At 44.8% G+C, this 14,932-nt stretch overlaps 5 non-coding genes across 5 annotated transcripts; 1 reads left to right on the top strand and 4 right to left on the bottom strand.

Annotated features, from left to right (window-relative positions):
* On the bottom strand, nucleotides 1-82 carry trnas-uga (transfer RNA serine (anticodon UGA)). The gene has a single exon. It is a non-coding gene; the product is annotated as a tRNA-Ser (tRNA).
* Nucleotides 83-700: 618 nt separating this feature from the next.
* trnak-cuu (transfer RNA lysine (anticodon CUU)) lies at nucleotides 701-773 on the top strand. The gene has a single exon. It is a non-coding gene; the product is annotated as a tRNA-Lys (tRNA).
* Nucleotides 774-4,199: 3,426 nt separating this feature from the next.
* Nucleotides 4,200-4,281, bottom strand: trnas-uga (transfer RNA serine (anticodon UGA)). Its single transcript has one exon. It is a non-coding gene; the product is annotated as a tRNA-Ser (tRNA).
* Nucleotides 4,282-13,064: 8,783 nt separating this feature from the next.
* On the bottom strand, nucleotides 13,065-13,153 carry trnar-ucg (transfer RNA arginine (anticodon UCG)). The gene is given in 2 exon segments: nucleotides 13,065-13,100; nucleotides 13,117-13,153. It is a non-coding gene; the product is annotated as a tRNA-Arg (tRNA).
* A 707-nt stretch (nucleotides 13,154-13,860) lies between these two features.
* On the bottom strand, nucleotides 13,861-13,932 carry trnag-ucc (transfer RNA glycine (anticodon UCC)). Its single transcript has one exon. It is a non-coding gene; the product is annotated as a tRNA-Gly (tRNA).
* Nucleotides 13,933-14,932: the final 1,000 nt, after the last annotated feature.

The following is a 14,932-nucleotide window of genomic DNA, read 5'->3' on the forward strand; positions in this document are numbered from 1 at the left end:
CGGTGCGAGCAGGACTAGAACCTGCGCGGGGAAACCCCATTGGATTTCAAGCCCGACGCCTTTACCACTCGGCCAGCGCAGCTGTGCCCAGGGTGTCATTCATTAGTAATTTGTTCGATAGAATACATTCTAAAACTCGCCTGGAATCACTCCAGGAAGTTATTGCATTCAAACGATCAACGGGGCCCCGGTGTTTATGTGAGGAGGGGTTGAATCTTCGTGGAAAATGACCATTGGATTTGGAGAGAGGCCTTGAGAGACTCGAAAACCTCAGCTCCCGAAACGCACAATTCCACCGATTAAGTAGATTGTGGAACAACATCAGTTACATTGGAAATATATTAGAAATTCAAATGGGACAGGACCACACTTTACAGTCTGGAGGAAAATTTAAATGATGAAATCTAGAAATTACAGCACAGAGGGAGACCTGTGCAGGCCGAACGGTCGCCTGATGACCTGATGACGCAACTAAAATGGTCACGTGTCGGGATTCCGGCAGTTCCCCGGATCGCAGTCAGAGCACAAGCCAGGAGGAGCTGCTCAATTATTAAGTCAGTTATTTTTTATTACATGTCATTGGTCGCCAGTCATTGAGAGACGAGCATTTCTCCATGGTGTCAGGAGTGGGAAGTATGGCAGAAGGACTTAACCGCATCAGCTCTCTTCAAGAAGACGCTTAATAAATAGTGCACCAGCAGCCCGGCTAGCTCAGTCGGTAGAACATGGGACTCTTAATCCCAGGGTCGTGGGTTCGAGCCCCACGTTGGGCGCTTCCGTGTTATTATCTGAAAATATTGATGCTGAATGAACTTTCTTCGTAACAGGAACGCAAGGTTATGACTGGGAATCCAGAGGTCTAAACGAACATTTCGTGACAAAATTTAATGAATATGGAATTAAAATGTCGTCTCAGTAACGGTTCTGCTTCCGATGGATCTTATTTCCACAACTGGGACCACATTACACAACAAGTAATGATTTGGCACAAACACAGTAAAGATCTGTCACCGGCAGTGTCACGGTTACAGAGAGCTCAGTTACACAGCAAGATATGATTTTACAAACAGGGCCTCTCTGTGTGCAGCAGAAAACAACATTTTCCGAAAAAAACCGTTTCCCCATCTCGGCACCTTTTCTGTGTGTCATTGTGTGTGTCCTGATAGTCTCTTTCTGATTTTTTGTGTCACTTTCTCTGTCTGTTACAGCAGTGCTGCTGTTGTGTATAAATCTCACTTTTCCCAAACGGTAATTGTGATTGATAGATACAGACAGATTTCCACACTGATATTCAGTACCAATGTCTAATAGAGACTGAATCCCACCCTCACATACAGTCCCAGACATTGACTCATAATGAAGGAATTCTGCTCTCACAACCTGTCCCAGAGACTGAGGTGCAGAGTGTTCCCTCCACTCGCGAACACTACCTGTGATTTACAGATACAGAACAAATCTCAGTCAGGTGAGTAGCAGAGTTTGATGGGTACGACATGTATTCCACAATCACCTTCTCTGCGCCAGATAATCAGATGCAGACGACATGCGGTGTCTGTGTTGGTTTAACAAGGGTTTTACCCAAGAACAGGAACATATTTACACAATATCAGGGTATAAGACGTAGGAGCAGAAGCAGGCCATTCAGCCCATCGAATATGCTCCGCATTTCAATGAGATCATGCTTGATCTGATATATGACGTGTTATGACCTCATACGGTGGCACGTTATCACAGTGGTTACCTCACAGAGCCAGCGATCCGGGTTCAATTCCAGCCTTTGGTCACTGACTGTGTGGAGTTTGCACTTTCTCTCCGTGTCTGTGTGGGTTTCCTCCGGATGCTCCGATTTCCTCGCACAGTCCAAATGTGTGCGGGTTAGGTGGACTATCCATGCTAAATTGACCCTTAGTGTTCAGAAAGTTGGGTCGTGTTACAGGGATGTGGTGGGGACACAGAGGCTCTTTCAGAATATCGTTGCAGAGTCCATTGGCAGAATGGCCTCCTTTTACATTTTAATGATCTCATGATAATACTCATGTCCACTTTCCCGGCTTTTTATCTCTAGATGTCATGATGAACCTTTAAAACCAGCAATCCCACCAAGCCTCAGGTAGCGGTAACTCCTCAATGGTCGTTAATGTCCCGGCTGTCAGTCATTTGGCCAGTCTTGAGTGAAGTCACATCCTGGAAATGTCATACATTGATCCAGTTCTAAAGTAAATTAAGTCACTCTAGTCCCTGATGACCATAGGCCCTTTGAGGGTAAGATCTGACTGGTGGTGATTTAACCTGAGGATCACCATACCGCAGGCGAGGAGCAATAATAATAATACTAATAATCTCTTATTGTCACAAGTAGGCTTCAATCGAGGTTCTGTGAAAAGCCCCGAGTCGCCACCTTCCGGCCCCGGTTCGGGGAGGCTGGAACGGGAATTGTAAGATGGCGGGGTTTTCATGTTTCAGGTCTAGTATAACCGTGTGATCTGAATCTAATTAATTTAGTTTTCCTTCTGCTAATCTTGTCTCACAGTGAGGCCAACCTCACTGATTGGATAGACGAGTGATCGTTCGAGTGATCGTGTGTCATCAGAGATTGGATATTCTTGTAACCAATATGGCTGTAATGGGAATCTTTCATTTTCCGATAGATCGGGATGAGCTGGGCCGCTCAGTCAGAAATCAGATATCTGGGGATTTAAATGTGATTACTACAATGATAATATTTAACCATGTTAATGTTATTTTGCTCCAACTGAAACGTATCACGAATACATCGTCAACTTGTTGCACAACTTGCTTTCAACCAGGAGATGGCAGCAGTGCTCCATAGTTTGGGCCTCCTGTTTGTGCCCACAGATCTCGATAGGAATGGAGCTGCTGCTTCGCGGGGAGCTGCCAAGCAAGGGGCACAGATATTGACCAACTGCACCCGCTCCAAATAGATTCCCTAAATTACTGAACAAAACAAAAACAAGCACAAATCATATTTTAAGAAACTATGGCAGTGACTCTGAAAACAATACACCAACACCTCTGAAAGAATCGATTTGCTGAAACTAATTAAAGATGAACCGTTTCAATATCAGCCGTAATTCCTTAGCAGTTCTCACACAGGCACCGACTGGTTAGAAGTTTGCTTCACTTTTCAAGGACCGGCTCAATAAAATCAATCACAGGCCCATGATCTGCTTTCCTCCTGTTCTCAGACACATCCACTTTCTACAAGGGCGCACTAACTGGTTTTCAGAGTAAGAGTCAGACTGCAGTCACCTCATTCTCTCTCGATGCCTTTATCTCAGAACCACCTCACAACCAGGAATGGAACTTCTCACAAGGACAAGAATGGAATAGTTTGTCGATTCTTCCAATGATTCAGGACCGTCCATCACCAGGACGTATTCGTCCAAAAGAGTTGGGGTGAGATGGGGCTGAGTTTCACTGTATATCCAATCAGTCCCCGGAGAAGCACACAAAAAGGAGTGAGGAGAGAAAAAGAAACAAAGAAACAGATAGAGAGACAAAGGAAAGAGAACAAGAAAATATTTTTCAAATATGTTCCATTTCTGGCACGGTCTTTTTACACAGAAATCCGTTCACCTGAATGAAAGCAAACCACGTTTCCATTCGCTGCCGTTCCTGCTTCTCCTTCCAAACGTTGCAGGAAACGTTATTATTTATTGATTCATAGAATTTACAGTGCAGAAGGAGGCCATTCGGCCCATCGAGTCTGCACCGGCTCTTGGAAAGAGCACCCTACCCAAAGTCAACACCGCCACCCTATCCCCATAACCCAGTAACCCCACCCAACACTAAGGGCAAATTTGGACACTAAGGGCAATTTATCATGGCCAATCCACCTAACCTGCACATCTTTGGACTGTGGGAGGAAACCGGAGCACCCGGAGGAAACCCACGCACACACGGGGAGGATGTGCAGACTCCGCACAAACAGTGACCCAAGCTGGAATCGAACCTGGGACCCTGGAGCTGTGAAACAATTGTGCTATCCACAAGGCTACCGTCCTGCCCCTTAACACCCCTTTGTTGATTTCAGTGCGAGTTTCTTTATATTTCGCTCAGTTTCCCCCAAAAAATGTTAAATATCTGACTGAACTCGATATAGGTTCAAACCGTTCATTTACAAACATTCCGATTCAGCAGCTTGTGCGGGGAGTCGAACAAACGTTTCGAAACTCAATCGCTGTGAGCAGGATTCGAACCTGCGCGGGGTAACCCCACTAGATTTCAAGTCCAACGCCTTAAGCACTCGGCCATCGCAGCGGTGTTCACTATGTCATTCATTAGTAACTTGGTCGATAGAATATATTCTAAAACCAGCCTGGAATCACTCCAGGAAGTTATTGCATTCAAGCTTGTGTGTGTGTGTTTCCAGAGAGCTGCAAGTTTGAAAAGAGCTTGGGAGTGTCTGTGTTTGACGGGAACTGGATCTCTGACATAAAATACCATCTCTGGATCATTTGGGTGATTTAAATTCATAATTGTAAACCCGTTAACCTGATGTGATTCTGTTCAAAGGCATTAAGTCGCTTGGAAGTTTGAAGGAACATTTTAAGTATTTAGTTACTGTTGCAATATTTTCTGAGTTATCTTTTAAGTAAGGGGTGTTAAGAGATCGAATGTTTATTTAAGATGTTAAGTTGAGTTCATGGAATAAACGGTGTTTTGTGTTTAAAAACCCACGTGTCCATAATTGTAATCCCACACCTAGGGAAAAAGCCATGTGCTAGGAAAAGCAACAAATCCATTAAAGGGAGAGATTGGTTGAACTCCATGATACATTTTGGGGTTCGGAAAACGCCTCGCCCATAACAATTGGGGGCCCGTCCGCGATAATAGTCTATCTATTGGATTGGCTTTTGTGAACTTAAACACAGTGAACGATTGTTGCTTTTCCGGTGTGGTATTTTAGTTTAAGTGGGGAGAGTGTTGCGAACAATGTCTCTTTCAGAGGCTCAGAAGTTTTTGGGGGTGGAGAATGTCACACGTAGTACTTTACGGACAGAAACGAAAAGCAGACTGTTAGATTTTGCAAGAACATTACAGTTAACATTACCTGACAAATGCGAAAAGATGAGGTAATTATGGCGGTGGTTAAGCATTAAAAGTTGCCTGAGATAGAGTTTGGCTCATTGCAAATGACAAAAATTCAGTTGCAAATTAAACAAATGGAACATGAGAAAGAATTAAAGCGGCTTGAATACGAAAGTGAGAGAGTCGAAAGAGAAAGAGAGAGAGAGGAAAATGAAAAGGAGAGAGAAGAAAGGAGAAAAGCAAGAATAGCCCTAGCGGAATAAAACGAAAAAGAAAGGGAGATGCAGATCAGTGAAAAAGATGAAGAGAGGGAGTTTGAACTTCAGAAAATGGCCTTGAAACATGACAATCAATTAAAATTGGCAGATGTAAAGGGAAACGTACAGTTGGGTGATAGCGATGAGGATAGTGAGAAAGAGCGTCATAGTCGAAGGCTTGGTGGGAATCTATTTAAATATGTCCAAGCATTGCCAAGGGTTGACGAGAAGGAAGTGGAAGCCTTTTTCATTTCATTTGAGAAGGTAATTAAACAAATGAAATGGCCGCAGGCATGTGCGTGTTACTGATTCAAACAAAGCTGGTCGGTAGAGTTAGTGAAGTGTTTGCATCACTTCCGGAGGAGGTTTCTGCAACGTATGAGGAGGTGAAGAAACCCACCTTGAGTGAATATGAGCTAGTGCCTGAATCCCACTCGTATTATTTGCAATTAGGGATGCACCTAATGAGTCTACCAAATTTAGTCCTTTTGAACTAATTTTTGGTCATGAGGTAAGAGGACCACTTAAATTGCAAAACGAAAAATTGGTGGGTGAGAAATCGGAAATTACACTATTGGATTACGTGTCAAATTTTAGGGAACGATTAAATAGAGCAGGTGAATTGGCTAGACAACATTTGAAAGTTGCACAAAATGCGATGAAACGGGTAGTAGACAAGAAACCAAAGTTCGTAGTTATGCCAGTGGGGATAAAGTTTTAGTGTTGTTACCAGTGGTAGGGGAGCCTTTAAAAGCTAGGTTTTGTGGACCGTATCAGATTGAAAGGAAATTAAGTGAGGTGAATTATGTGGTAAAAACACGAAATAGGAGGAAGACTCAGCGAGTGTGTCATGTGAATATGCTTAAAAGGTACTTTGAAAGGGAAGGAGAGACAAAGGAGATTTTAATGATTCTAACTCAAAGTGATGAACCAAATTCAGATGACTGTGAATTTGACATACCTCAAATTAAATTGGAAAATGAGGATGTTCTTAAAAATTGGGATGAATTGTGAAGTTACCTGCCAGAGGAAAAACGAACTGACCTGAAAGAGCTATTGATATCACATGGGCACGTTTGTAGGGATAAATTGGGAAGTACGAAAATGGCTATACATGATGTAGATGTGGGAAATGCTGTCCCTATCAAACAACATCCATATAGACTTAATCCTTTAAAATTGGCACAGGTTAACAGAGAGATTGAGGGTATGCTGAAGAATGGCATAATTGAAGTGGATTGCAGCCAATGGAGCTCACCCATAGTGATGGTACCTAAACCAGACGGTACCCAATGGTTGCGTGTGGTCTACAGAAAGGTGAATGCAGTTACAAGAATGGACTCTTATCCTATCCCACCATTGAGGGATTGCATTGAGAAAGTGGTACAATCTGCTTTTACTTCCAACTTCCAGACATGGAAAGAAAATTTAAAGCATCGTATGGAGTTCTTCGATCGACTTCAGGAGGCAGGTTTGGTGATAAACCTAGCCGAAAGTGAATTTGGAGATTTCCTCGATTGGTCCCAGGAATGAGCGGGTTTTCTATTGAGGAAAGGAGAGGTGAAGAGTGACAGTTGTTTTGATTGAAGAACATCAGATTTTGAATGGTCTTGACAAGGTGGACTTGGAAAGGATGTCTCTGCTTGTGGGTAAGAGCAGAACTACTGGGCAGTTAAAAACAAGGATGTCGCCCTTTTCGGACGTAGATGGGGAAATTTCTCCCTCTCAGCGAGTTGTGCGACTCTGGAACTCTGCCTCTGAATGCGGCGGAAGCGGGACATTGATTATTTTTAAGGCGGAGATTGAAAGATTCTTGTTCAGCAAATAAATCAAAGGTTTATCGGGGTTACATACAACCATTACATTCAGCCAACTACCTGGATGCACAAGCGGTCGTTAGTTTTACTTGATATATGAGGAAAAATTCAGAGTCCTACACCATGGTGAAACGGTCTTGAAATGTCGTGTTCGTTTCATCACATGTTCTGCACTGATATATTCTCTGGAGCTCAAACCTGCCCCCGATTGAAGTCAATGACACCATATCCATCGTCTTGATTAACAAAACAGGGCTCGTCCGGGATTTGAACGCGGGAGTTCTCGCATTTCATCGCAAATGGATGTTTTGTCAGCGGGAATCAATACCGCTCGACCAACGATCCAAACGACAGCCAGGACTCACTCAAACCAGCTTCTCATTACCTCCCGAAGCTTATTGTATCAGCTCAGTGCGCTTCTTTATTCCTGTTCAATTTGGTTTCGTTGTTCAAATAAAATGAAAGGAAACAATTTTTGTCCCTTGCTTTTCGTACTGGGATCATTGGGTAAATTGGGGTATTTTTGTTTTGTTGGCCTCCTCTGCGAACAGAATAAAACAGGACCTGAGGAAGGAGCAGTGCTCCGAAAGCTAGTGTTTGAAACACACCTGTTGGACTTTAACCTAGTGTTGTCAGACTTCGTACTGTGCACATCAGAGACTGAGAGGTAAAGATTCATTCACCACCCAAATGCCTATATGCCCCTCCCCCAACGGACACGCAAGCGCAATGCCACTGAAAGTTTTGTAATGATTCTGATATGCAGACGTGTTAACGGAAACTGACAAACAACATAATGATTTTATCCACTCAATAACAATATCAGAGATTGATCATTACAGATTTCCTTCGACTTTCACACAGATTTTCAGAGAATGAAGGATACTGAATGAATGACAGACTCTCATACAGTCCCAGAGACTCTCGCAAAGCGATTTAACTGAATCCCAAAGACAGAGTGTTACAGAAGATATGCAACAATCCGATGAATTACCGAAATATTACAAATATGGAATGAATCTGACTCTGTCATACAGTGTCAGAGACTGAAATATACATGAATTATATTTCAAAATTGATCGCGTTTAGCAGGGTGGTAGTGTCAAAGAACCCGATGGAGCGAATCCTCAATGTGAAGATGGTGCCTTGTCTCCACAAGGACTGTGCAATGGTCACTCTGAACATATAGAATATGGGACACGGAGCTCCACAGACTGAATCCTACTTTCCACACAACACCACTGACTGGATTGGATTGGATTGGATTTGTTTATTGTCATGTGTACCGAGGTACAGTGAAAAGTATTTTTCAGCGAGCAGCTCAACATATCATTAAATACATGGGAAGAAAAGGGAAGAAAAGAAAATACATAATAGGGCAACACAACATATACAATGTAACTACATAAGCACTGGCATCGGATGAAGCATACAGGGTGTAGTGTTAATGAGGTCAGTCCATAAGAGGGTCATTTAGGAGTCTAGTGACAGTGGGGAAGAAGCTGTTTTTGAGTCTGTTCGTGCGTGTTCTCAGACTTCTGTACCTGCTGCCCGATGGAAGAAGCTGGGTGGGAGGGATCTTTGATTATGCTGCCCGTTTTCCCCAGGCAGCGGGTTGTGTAGATGCAGTCAATGGATGGGAGGCAGGTTCGTGTGATGGACTGGGCAGTGCTCACGACTCTCTGAAGTTTCTTGCGGTCCTGGGCCAAGCAGTTGCCATACCAGGCTGTGATGCAGCCCGATAGCATGCTTTCTAAGGTGCATCTGTAAAAGTTGGTGAGGTTAATGTGGACATGCCGAATTTCCTTAGTTTCCTGAGGAAGTATAGGCGCTGTTGTGCTTTCTTGCTGGTAGCGTCGACGTGGCTGCACCAGGACAGATTTTTGGAGATGTGCACCCCTTGGAAATTGAAACTGCTAACCATCTCCACCTCGACCCCGTTGATGCTGACAGGGGTGTGTACAGTGCTTTGCTTCCTGAAGTCAATGGCCAGCTCTTTAGTTTTGCTGGCATTGAGGGAGAGATTGTTGTCGCTACACCACTCCACTAGGTTCTCTGCCTCCCGCCTGTATTCTGACTCGGCGTTATTCGAGATCCGGCCCACTATGGTCGTATCATCAGCAAACTTGTAGATGGAGTTGGAACCAAGTATTGCCACGCAGTCGTGTGTGAACAGGGTGTAGAGTAGGGGGCTAAGTACGCAGCCTTGCGGGGCGGCGGTGTTGAGGACTATTGTGGAGGAGGTGTTGTTGTTCATTCTTACTGATTGTGTTGTGTTGATCAGAAAATCGAGGATCTAGTTGCAGAGTGGGGAGTCAAGTCCTAGGTTTTGGAGCTTTGATATGAGCTTGGCTGGGACTATGGTGTTGAAGGCGGAGCTGTAGTCAATAAATAGGAGTCTGATTTAGGGGTCTTTGTTTTCGAGATGCTATAGGGATGAGTGTCGGGCCAGGAAATGGCGTCTGATGTGGACCGGTTGCAGCGGTATGCGAATTGCAGTGGATCAAGGCGTTCTGGGAGTATGGAGGTGTTGCGCTTAATGATGAATGATAGTGAATTCCAAGACTTCCGTCGTTCCAGTGAGAACAAACCGAGTTTATTCAACCGCTCCTCATAGCTAATGCCCTCCATAACAGGTAACACCCTGGTAAAATCTCTTCTGCACCCTCTCTAAACCCTCCACATCCTTCTGGTAGTGTGGCGACCAGAGTTGAACACTATTCTCCAAGTGTGGCCCAACTAAGGTTCTATACAGCTGCAACATGACTTGCCAATTCTTGTCCTCAATGCCCCGGCCAATGAAGGCAAGCATGCCGTATGCCGTCTTGATTACCTTCTCCACCTATGTTGCCCCTTTCAGTGACCTGTGGATCTGTAGACATAGATCTCTCTGACTTTCAATACTCTTGAGGGTTCTACCATTCACTGTGTATTCCCTACCTGCATTAGACCTCCCAAAATGCATTACCTCGCATTTGTCCAGATTAAACTCCATTTGCCATCTCTCCGCCCAAGCCTCTAAAAGATCTAAATCCTGCTGTATCCTCTGACAGATCTCATCGCTATCCGCAATTCCACGAACCTTTTGTGTCATCTGCAATCTTACTTATCAGACCTGTTACATTTTCCTCCAAATCATTTGTATACACTACGAACAGCAAAGCTGCCAGCACTGATCACTGCGGAACGCCACTAGTCCCAGCTCTCCAATTAGAAAAGCACCCTTCCATTGCTACTCTCTGCCTTCTATGACCTAGCCAGTTCTGTATCCATCTTGCCAGCTCACCCCTGATCCCGTGTGACTTCACCTTTTGTACCAACCTACCATGAGGGACCTTTGACAAGGCCTTACTGAAGTCCATATAGACAACATCCACTGCTCTACCTGCATCAATCATCTTTGTGACCTCTTCGAAAAACTCGATCAAGTTAGTGAGACACAAAACCATGCTGCCTCTCACTAATACGTCCATTTGCTTCCAAATGGGAGTAGATTCTGTCTCGAAGGATTCTCTCCAGTAATTTCCCTACAACTGACAAAAGGCTCATTCCTGGCACCAATCGAGGAAACCTTCTCTGAACCGTTTCCAACGTATTTACATCTTTCCCTAAATAAGGAAACCAAAACTGCACAGAATTAGCGAAATGTGTAGCTCCTGGAATAAAAGGGACAGCAGCAATATGGATATAAATGTGGTTGAATAATCAGAAACAGAATGTAATGGTCAATCGAGACTTTTCGGACTGGAAGAAGGTTTGAGTGTTTCACATGGGTTCCTACTGGAATATTTGCTTTCCCTGATGTATAACAATGTGCTAGATCATGGTGTACAGGGAACAGTTTCAAAGTTTAGGGATGGTACAAACTTGGAAATTTTGAAAACTGAGACGTGGACAGTCGAGAACTTCAAACGACGAAAGATGATTTTCAGTCTGGAGACGTGTGAGATGATGCATTTTGGTAGGGAAGTATAGAATCATAGAATTTACAGTGCAGAAGGTGGCCATTCGGACCATAGAATCTGCACCGGCTCTTCAAAGAGAACCCCCATGAAGCCAACACCTCCACCCTATCCCCGCATCCCAGCTACCCCATCTAACCTAAGGGCAATTTAGCATGGCCAATCCACCTAACCTGCACATCTTTGGAGCGTGGGAGGAAACCGGAGCACCCGGCCGAAACCGACAGAGAACCCGAAGCGGGTATCGAACCTGAGACCCGGCGCTGTGAAGCCATAGTGCTAACCACTATGCTACCGTGCTGCCCCTCAACTATTTATGGGATGTAGGAGCAGATAGAGCTGGGTGTATATGTGGATAGATCATTGAAGGTGGACAGGTGGAGAGAGCAGGTAATAAAGCAGATCTTATTCTGGGCTTATTTACGAATGGAAAAGAGAACAAGAGGAAGGAGGTTATGCTGAATCTGTACAAGGCGCCAGTTAGACATCAGATGGAATATTTTGCACAGCTCTGGGAGCCACAATATTGGAAGGCTGTGGACGTATTGGGCAGCGTGCAGAAGAGGTTTACAGGATTGATTCCATTTAGGAGGCTAGATTGGAGATGTTGGGAACGTTCTCCTTGGAGAGGATAAGGCTGAGAGGAGATATGATGGAGATGTTCAAAATCATGAGGGGGCTAGGCGGAGTAACTAGAGAGAAACTGTTCCCCCGAGAAAAAAGAGCAAGAATGAGAGGGCACAGATTTCCGTTGATTTGCAAAGGAAGCAGCTGTGATGTTTGAAAAAGAAGCACTTTTGCACAACGAGTGTTTCGGGTCTGGAATGCACTGAGGATTGAATCTTCTTGCACCATTCTCTATACCGATATTCCTAATCCTCTGTCTGATAATCGATTTAATTCACGACACCAGTTTTGGGCAGGAGTTTGGCACCCTGAAAACATGCGGTTTCAGAAGCTCCAAAACAGACGCCAGCTTCATCTGGGGCACTGCTGGCAGATTTTGTCTTTCCAGAACCGGCCGCCCAGCCGTGAAAACAAGTCCATCAGAAGATCTCATTACACTGTAAGACGGAGGAGCAGAAGTAGGCCATTCGGCCCATCGTGTCTGCTCCACCATTCAAAGAGGTTATGTCTGTTCTGATATAATCCACAAACCCAGTTTCCCGCCTTATCCCCATAATCCTTGCTTTCCTTTACTGATTAAAAATCTGTCTCAAGGGCAGCACGGTGGTTCAGTAGGTTATGCAGGTGCCTCACGGCACCGAAGGCCCATGTTCGATACCGGCTCTGGGTCACTATCTGCGTCGAGATTGCACATTCTCCCTGTGTTTGGGTGCGCTCCCACACCAAAAGATGTGCAGAGTCGGTGGATTGGTTGCAAAATTGCCCCTTAGTTGGAAACAATGTTTGGGTACTCTAAATTTTAAAAAAATCTGTCTGTGGCAGCCTTCAACAAATTAACTGACCCACCCTCTGCAGCCCTATTCGGTTCATACAAACATTGCTACAGATGCTCTATACTCCGAGAGAAGAAACTACTCATCATTTCTGGTTGAAATGGGCGGCCACTTCCTCTGAGATTATTCCTTCTGGTCCTAGACTCTCCCACATGGTGAACCAGCTTCTCAGCATTTATCCTGTCAAGCCCCCCCCCCCCCCCCCCCCCCGGTGGATATACATGGATGTGGGCTAAATGCGGGCAAGTGGGACTAGCTTCGTGATACAAATTGGGCGGCATGGTCAAGCTGGGCCGAAGGGCCGAAACATCTATGACTGTAACCATCTTCCTGAGGACATTATAATTCCCTCCACAGAATTGTATTGAACCGATTGATCCATAATATTTTATTCAAATCTTCATCCAAATCAATCAGATATTGTGGATTCATTCGGGGGTAAACGAAAGACTAAGATGAGAGAGAGGAGGGAAAACTGCATTGTCAGCAAAAGGTCCACCGGATTTCTGTATACAAAGGCCGCGGCAGGACTCGAACCTGCAATCGCCTGATATCATTAATTGAATTACCGAAGTTAGACGCCTTATCCATTAGGCCACGCGGCCACCGGCTGTAACATTTGAGCTGATGTTTAGCCCACGTGAAAAAATACTGCGATTATTTGTATTTCATTTCTGTTTTTTGTGATCCGCTGTTTCCCAGATCCCAGAAAATACAAGGGAAAGCTCCAGCTGCCGGACATGGTCATTTTCAAAGTGGAAAAGACCTTCACTCTGTGAGCTGTGAAGATTCATGGAGGCGCGGGGACTCTCAGGCTGGCCAGGGCTCTTCATCCGGCTCCATTCACAGGAAAAGTGACTTCAGTTTCCGCAATAACATCCGCTCTCTCTGAAACCCCCAAACTGAAATTCAGACTCACCATGAAGGTGAAGACTGCGGACTGCGGTTCCCGCTCCTGCTGTTTAATACAGATCACTATAACTGTGTACATTGAGCAGAAAGAAATTGTTGTTGTTTGTAAACATTTCTTACTGAACTCACTGTCATTCTGCATTAAGAGGACGACTTTGAATCTCCTGCTATTTGACAAACTTGAGGATGAAGTGAAAAAGCTGCGGCTTTTAGCTGTTGTTTGACTGCTTGTGGGTGAATAGTGGAACACTGTCCATATTGAAACCATATTAAAAATGATCAGAAAGTTACTTATTTCACTCCCCTACCTAATTGCGCGTAAATTCTGAGTTAGAAACTGTTTTTCTTTCTCGGTTTGAAACTCACGAAGTCGCGCAAAAGTTCACTTCCAAATTACAACTGCGATGGCCGGGAATCGAACCCGGGTCAATTGCTTGGAAGGCAGCTATGCTCACCACTATACCACCATCGCTCACTGGCAAAATCTCAGTCATGTTAGTACTTCACATTAGTTTATGAAGTGTTCCTTGAAAAAATCCTGCTCTTCGTAGCTTATTTCCCTCCAATTTAAAATGCTCCTGAATGAATGTATGCGTGTCGCACTGCTCCCGTTCAGCCACCAGATGGCACCAGTCCACCATAAATGTATTTCACCAATTTAATTCTGATGTTCTGTGTGTCATCACATAGGACACTTACTCTGGCCTGAGACCTTACCTTGTCCTTGTGCCCGGATGCTGCCGCTTTCACCATGTTTAAGTTATCACAGAGCACCTCCAGTGCAAGAGGAGGCTCATCGAGTCGGCTCCGACCCTTGGCCCAATCCCCACTTTACCGGTTGATCACATCAGTGTGTCAGCGTGGCCGGAAGAGAAAATGCTGGAAAATCTCAGTAGGTCCGGCAGCATCTGTAGGGAGAGGAAAGACCTAACGTTTCGAGTCTAATGACCCTTTGTCAAAGCCGAGTCATTGGACTCGAAACGTTAGCTCTTTTCTCTCCCTACCGATGCTGCTCGACTTGCTGAGATTTTCCAGAATTTTCTCTTTCGTTTCAGATTCCAGCATCCGCAGGAATTTGCTGTTACCCATGTTTTTCCCAGTGTGGCCGAGTGTTCAGGTCGCAGACTTTTCTGAAGGCGTGGGTTCGAATCCCACTCCTGACATTGACTTTTCCTCCGCGACGTTCCATCCAAACCCGCGGGATCTCTCACCTGGAAACACAAGGGGAGCAGATACAGAGAAACGGCGACCACCTGCAAGTTCCACTCCGAGACACACACCATCCTGGGAAATATATCACCCTTTCTGTGGCTGGCTCACAATCCCGGAACTCCCTCCCTAACAGCACCATGTGTACATACACCACATGGACCTGCAGCGGTTCAAGAATCACGTCACCGCCAAATTCTCAAGTGAAATTAATTTTGGACAATAATTGTTGACGGATTCAGCGACACCCACGTCCCGTCAAA

The sequence above is a fragment of the Scyliorhinus torazame genome, chromosome 24, assembly GCF_047496885.1.
Source record: "Scyliorhinus torazame isolate Kashiwa2021f chromosome 24, sScyTor2.1, whole genome shotgun sequence".
Classification (NCBI taxonomy): domain Eukaryota; kingdom Metazoa; phylum Chordata; class Chondrichthyes; order Carcharhiniformes; family Scyliorhinidae; genus Scyliorhinus; species Scyliorhinus torazame.